Source organism: Etheostoma spectabile, chromosome 11, assembly GCF_008692095.1.
Source record: "Etheostoma spectabile isolate EspeVRDwgs_2016 chromosome 11, UIUC_Espe_1.0, whole genome shotgun sequence".
Lineage (NCBI taxonomy): Eukaryota > Metazoa > Chordata > Actinopteri > Perciformes > Percidae > Etheostoma > Etheostoma spectabile.
The window spans coordinates 21,734,870-21,741,890 of NC_045743.1; the positions used below are offsets into that span (position 1 = coordinate 21,734,870).

The 7,021-nt window shown below is 42.5% G+C and overlaps 1 long non-coding RNA gene across 1 annotated transcript; it reads left to right on the forward strand.

Moving 5' to 3' along the window:
* Positions 1-544: 544 nt before the first annotated feature.
* On the forward strand, positions 545-3,908 carry LOC116698092 (uncharacterized). Its single transcript, XR_004334108.1, has 4 exons — positions 545-654; positions 999-1,062; positions 3,318-3,319; positions 3,898-3,908. It is a non-coding gene; the product is annotated as an uncharacterized LOC116698092 (long non-coding RNA).
* The last annotated feature ends 3,113 nt before the right edge of the window (positions 3,909-7,021 follow it).

Below are 7,021 nucleotides of genomic sequence, written 5' to 3' on the forward strand. Positions count from 1 at the left end.
ACACACACACACACACACACACACACACACACACAAACACACACACACACACACTCATTGATTCTGTCTCAGCTCATGAAATGGTTAGTGAGGTGTCCCATGTGTCGGACATATGGGTCATTACCTGTCCGCTGGATCACACTAAATCGCTGGCCACATTCTTCTGCCACAGTGATTGTTTTAATGGACGGCAATAATATACAGACTGCAGCGTAGACCCGCCAGTTGCAGGTGAATGCATGTGTTTTTCTTTCGTGAAGAGGAGAAGTCTGCTTGTTTCTTTCTCTCTGCCCCTATTTTCACTCGGGTCCATGTGTGTTTGTGTTTCGGCGAGTCGGCCGGAGCGCTTCTCCAACTCAGCAGTGTCACATGAGTGGGTGTTTAGGTTTATTGATTCATAGATGTAATAGTACATGTAAGCAAATACATCTAATTGGTCCCTGCTGAAACGTGTTTTTGTCGTGATGATGCCTTTTTGTATTCCTTTTGGTTGGTGCGTGCATGTGGCTGTGTGAGTTACACCATCTTTTACCATCATCGTCTTTCTCAAAGGGGGGTACGTTTACCACTAGGGGTATTATAGAGGACTGCAGGGGGTACGTGTACCACTAGGGGTACTATAGAGGACTGCAGGGGGTACGTGTACCCCTAGGGGTACAATAGAGGACTGCAGGGTTAGTGTACCACTAGGGGTACTATAGAGGACTGCAGGGGGTAGTGTACCACTAGGGGTACTATAGAGGACTGCAGGGTTTGTTAGTGTACCTAGGGGTACTATAGAGGACTGCAGGGTTAGTGTACCACTAGGGGCACTATAGAGGACTGCAGGGTTAGTGTACCCCAGGGGTACAACAGAGGACTGCAGGGTTAGTGTACCACTAGGGGTACTATAGAGGACTGCAGGGTTAGTGTACCACTAGGGGCACTATAGAGGACTGCAGGGTTAGTGTACCTCCAGGGGTACAATAGAGGACTGCAGGGTTAGTGTACCACTAGAGGTACTATAGAGGACTGCAGGGGGTACGTGTACCCCTAGGGGTACTATAGAGGACTGCAGGGTTAGTTAGTGTACCACTAGGGGTACTATAGAGGACTGCAGGGTTAGTGTACCACTAGGGGCCCTATAGAGGACTGCGGGTTGTGTACCCCAGGGGTAAACAGAGGACTGCAGGGTTAGTGTACCCTGGTTACAGAGAGCTGCAGGGTTAGTGTACCACTAGGGGCACTATAGAGGACTGCAGGGTTAGTGTACCTCCGGTACAATAGAGGACTGCAGGGTTAGTGTCCCACTAGAGGTACTATAGGACTGCAGGGGTAGTGTACCCCGGTACTATAGAGACTGCAGGTTAGTTAGTTTACCACTAGGGTACTATAGAGGACTGCGGGGTTGTGTACCACTAGGGTACTATGAACCAGGGTTGTGTACACTAGGGCACTATAGAGGACTGCAGGGTTAGTGTACCCCCAGGGTACATAGAGGACTGCAGGGTTAGTGTACCACTAGAGTACTAACTATAGAGGACTGCAGGGGGTACGTGTTTTTCAGTTGCCTTCTTTGGACCTTTTACTTCCTTCCTTCCTTCCTTCCTTCTTTTGTTTGACGCTTTTTTAAAGGTTTTAGTCACTATTTTCCAAGTTTGACGTTTTTTTTAAAGTGTTGCCTTCCTTCCTTACTTTTTTCTGCTGTGTTTTTTTTCAAAGTATTAGTAACTACTGTGTACCTAGTACTTCTTTCTACTTTTTTTTCCCCAGGTTTTATCGTGTTTTCAAAGCTTTTTCAATCAGCATTTAAATGTTTACAAGGCAGTTGTTAAGTCCATCTATCACTGACATCGCCGTATTGTTCCTCTTTATTAAGACTTTTATTTCTACAGAAAATGATTGCCGCTGGTCAGGGGGCACTTGGCTTAAAAACACAATTCAAAGGGGGAACATGACTGAACAAAGTCTGAGAACCACTGTTTTACTGTGTATGGAGAAGAGGAGCAGACTGGCCTTATTGAGTTATGTCCTGCAAAAGAAAACGTCTATTTTTAAAAGTAAAAGTCAAAAAATGGTCTTGTACTTTCTTAGTCAGCGGAATAGGATCACTTGCTTTAAGCATTTGGAATTTTTTTCAGGTTTGGTGAGTATGACACCGTGTCCGTAACCCTAGCAACCCTCTTACTGGGGTTTTCTCACATATTCAGTGACAGCATCCTAAAATAGTGTCAATCAGTCCGGCAGTAATACGGTACTCTAAACCAATTCTGATTGGTAATTAGTAAATGAGTGAAATCACTCTAACCCACTGACTCACCATTCAATACATAGCATTGCTGTCAGGTGAAAACCTTGTATGTCCAAACGGCTAATATGAAAACATTTTATTGAGGTATTTACCTCAGACAAAGTCAAATAAAACTGCCTTGACACTTGACACAGTAAATATCTGCATAACCCAGAGACAGACGCAAAGGGTGACCAATAGCATTGATTTAAAAAATAAATAAATAAATAAATATGGAGATAGAAGGTTTCTGCATGACAGCGAAGATATTTTAGAGGAAGAATTCTGTGCACAGGATTAATTCCCAAATATGTACATGAAAAGTATGTAGATATATTGAATATTCTGTATGTTTCTGGCATCAACTCTATAAAAAACCAACAATACATGTGTGAATAAGAACTGTGTGTAGCCAAAGCCTCAAATGTCTTCTCCCTCTGTGTCACAGACTTCCATTGTTAAAAACTCTCAAAATAATCAATCAGTGAGCCAAACTGGTGCACATTTACCTCCATTACCATAAAGACACACACACTCACTGTAGTTTATTTGGACTTAATCCCACACACAGCGTCCTGCTGCTACAAATACTCACCCATCTTCAACCGATGACCCGGGGTGAGGTCGAGCGGGCAGCAGCTCCTCCAGAAAAACAAACACGTATTAATCCGCTGCTGAAAATAGTCCCCAGGAAATGCTGTATTTTCTCCTGTTGGGTAATGCGTAATTCAACTACAGTGTACAGTAAAGCTTTAAAAAAATGAAACTATACATTTGTGACACATTATTAAAGATTAACATTTTCACTAGGTAGCATGACAGGGACTAACACATTGTTGGTACTGATAACAAACAAATTAGATATAGAAAGTCAACAGCATTATGCTATAATGGCAAAAAAAACAACCTCTAAGTGAATTAAAATAAACTGTGCAAACACACTTGTAATTCAATTTAAGAATGCATGAATCAGACTTGAAATGATTTGTTAAGATGGTTTATTTTTGCAGTGTGTATCCCCAGTGCCTGCAGTCCACACACACAACAGATGTATCACACACTCGTCTCACAGTCCCGGTTAAAGCACCACACACACGCACACCACAGATGCAAGTAGAGCCAAGGCGGTGACTTTAATTATCACCTTGTCTCAGCCTAAATGAGGGTGCAAGGCTGAGCTCATCTCCACGTGCACTGTGCGTGTGTGTGTGTGTGTTTGTGTGCTTGAGAGAGGAAAGAAAACCCTCATTAAATCACTTTTAATTGTCTCAGTTCTGCTGTTTTTCTCTCTTGCTCTCTGCCGTGTGCCAGAATTTCTTGGTCCTGACTGATTGCAGGGTGGTCAGACGCCACCGCCTTTCACCCCCTGACCCAAAACCTCTGACACAAGCTGCATTATTTATTCCGTTCAGACCTTCTTTTCCCAAAACTAGCAGTTATCCTGACAAACCCCTGAGTTCTTTCATCTCAGACAGAAGTTATGGCTGCAAAGTCAAATATAGACCTAGTAAACACATTCTTATGATGCAGGAGGGATGTGAAAGAGGTGCTTATAGTGCAAATTTATTACATATCCCATCCAAATGTGTGAGCAAATGGAAGAAAGATTGTGGTGTGGGGCACAGTAGATCAGTCATATCCCCTAAAGTGACATTTCAGTACCCTGTGATGTATGATTTGATTACTATCACACATCTATGACATTTCACTAAACTGGAAAATCAATGGGGCTCAATGGAGAGCTGGTTTCAGACATAAATCATCTTAGCCTTGTTATCTTCCCCTCTATGTGACATTAGATGTAAAAAGAAGGAAAGATAGTACAGATACTGGGAATAAAATAAAACTTAAACGGGGATACGAGTGGATTGCGATAAGAACAACCCATGCACAAAGCAAAGCTGTAAAACAGAGAGAAGGGAGCAAAGAGATGAGAAAAGATAAGCGTGAACAAATATTAGCACAACATAGAGAGAGAGAGAGAAAGAGAGAGGAAAGGACATGGAATGATAAAGGGAGAGAAGAGGAGATCAGTGCAAAATGAAATGAAATAAAGAGGAAAGATGAGGAGGATACGACAATGCAATGCAATAAAATGAAGGATCAGTGACATATGTGTTGGGGCTCTGAGTGGCAGCATCCTCTGGGGGTGAAAGGGCATTTTTAATCCCTTTGCTGGTGTCTGGACCCTGGCACACATGCACGCTCATAGAACACACTTACAGACAATCACACATATGCAGCAGAGGCAAGCAGCAGGACACACCGTGGCATCTGTATTTAAACCTGGGACTCCACAGTGAAGCCAGCCAGGCATTCACCATGCTGCAGTGGGAAGGGATGTGTGTGTGTGTCACAGCATGACAGGCACAGAGCTCATTTTAGCCGAAGCAGCTGGCTAAGTCGCTCCGGTGGGAAAGAGCATGGCGGCTGCTTCAGCTCCTGTAGCTTGTGAAGTAGAACCACCGTGATGGCAGAGCCAAAATCCTGCATTTAAAAAGACATTAACACCAGGATTTAATGCAAAACTCCTTTTCAATGCAATCCGCTCGGGGATATGAAAGTCCTCTGTGTGAATGTCCTGTGAACTCTGGTGAACTTCGTTCAAACAAATTTGGGCCACTTGGTCTATTGGCTGTGTTGCAGTACTCACTTTTATTTAAAAGGTAACTTTTTGGTTTTCAGCATGTCGAAGTGACTGATGGGAACATTTTTTGACATTAGTCCAGTGTTAAGCGAGGTCGCTGCAGTCGGCAGCAGCGAAAACAAGCTGCAATGCAAGTTGATGGGGAATGGGGCAACTTCAGTTTACATTCACAAAAAGTGCTTGTTTGGCCACGGACACGCTCAGATTATTATTCTAGTTATACTAATCATCTCTGTAGGGATTCTTTCCACAATGTTGTCAGAAATTTAGAATAATAATCTAAGCCTGTCTGGGGTAGAAACAGAACTTTTAGTGGATGGAATTGACGATGCACATTTGCCCTATAGGGTTATATTGCAGTTCTCGTTCAATACTGGACCAATTCAAAGATCTTTGTTCTCATTAGTCACTTAGACACCAATGCATGGGGAAATAGGTTGAAAAATACCCCCCTCCACGCAGGATCTCTTAATGACCATTAGCAATCTTGTTGGCTCGGAGAGTTTTATTTTCCTTCCTCAATAATCTTTTATTGAACTAAATGCTACTCAATGGTAACCAAAATACCAGAGGGATGCAAACAGAACAGTAAATGACACTTTGTGGTGTGAGTGCCACTTAAATGAGACCATTAAAAAATCTAAATATGTTCAAGATGATGGGGCTATCAAGCAAATATACCCCCAAAGAGATTACAAAAAAAAAAAACATCAATGAAGGTGTCAAGACTGTTTTGCCGTGTAAACGCTGTGCTTGATTGACATTTCCTCAGTTATATCCACAATGTTCCACTTGCTCTTCTGGATGTCCGTCCCCCTCCTCTGTCTCTGTGTTGGTGTTCTAACCTCTAGTGGATTTCTGAGGACTATGGTTACTTGGCTCTCAGATCTCTGCAGGGTAAATCCAGACAGCTAGCTAGACTATCTGTCCAATCAAAGTTTTCTGTTGATGAATGAAACTACTTTTGATACCTTCTCCTGATAGGATGGGAAAATTTACAACTAAATCCTTCCTATTTGTTGAAAAGGTTGGATGATGTCAAATATGTATGATGAATGAATGTGACGGGACGCCATGGGTTAGCTTAACAACCACTCTTTTACTGACCGACAACCTGGGAAGCCCTTACATTGCATTATGGGTACTGTAGTCTCTACCGCTACAACATATGTCCCCCGCAAACTTCCACCTACTTAAACCTGAGCTGATTGGAAGCAGAATCATCTTAGAAAGCCATTTTAAATGTTCTAAACCTTTAAATGTGTTAGACCTTTCTTAAAAAAATAATCACAAATAAAAGTCTGCCAAGATCAGCTGACGTAGCACACTTTATGAATAGGGTTTGACAAAGAAACCTGTTTTTTTTATTTTTAAATGTCAATCACATAGTGGTTTCTTTTTATCCCCTTATTACTCATGGCATTTTCTTGCCTGTAGCGGAGATGTCAAGAAATCACAGCTCGAGAAAAAAGCAAAACTGTACAGTCAGTAAACTGCTGCGACAACTGCAATAATGAAAGTTGTGAATCATTCTTCAAGTTGCTTGTCCTTTGAAAGTTGAGTCATTCTTTTATAGAGGAACACGCTTTTCTGTACTTTGCAGGCACTGACTTTGGTATTTTACAAAGACAGCACAATTTATTAGCTTACTCCCTGTTCCCTTACCCCCCTCTCTCTCTCTCACACACACACATACACACACACACGTGAAGAGGCTCTGCTAGAGGCCGTGTATTTTGAACACAAAGGTCAGGTGTAATTTGCACAGCTGTGATATCTCCTCAATTAGCTGCGGATGATAATAATGAGTCCCCGCCATCAGCAGCAGCCACTGCCATGCACACACATACTGTACATAGAACACAGTCAACAGCAAGTTTACAATGAACACACACGCCTAATCACACAAAGCTGCAAACAAACAAGTCTATCTTGCACTGTTTCTCACGTAAAGACACACTGTGCAGGCTTGGGGCATGAATATGGAGGTCAGTTTGGGTCAAATTGTATCAGTGAAGCAGGGCTGCCAACTTTTCCCAAAACCTTTGAGTGAGATTTGGGGGGGCCAACCCATATTTTGCCGCGTACAAAACAATTTCTTTGGG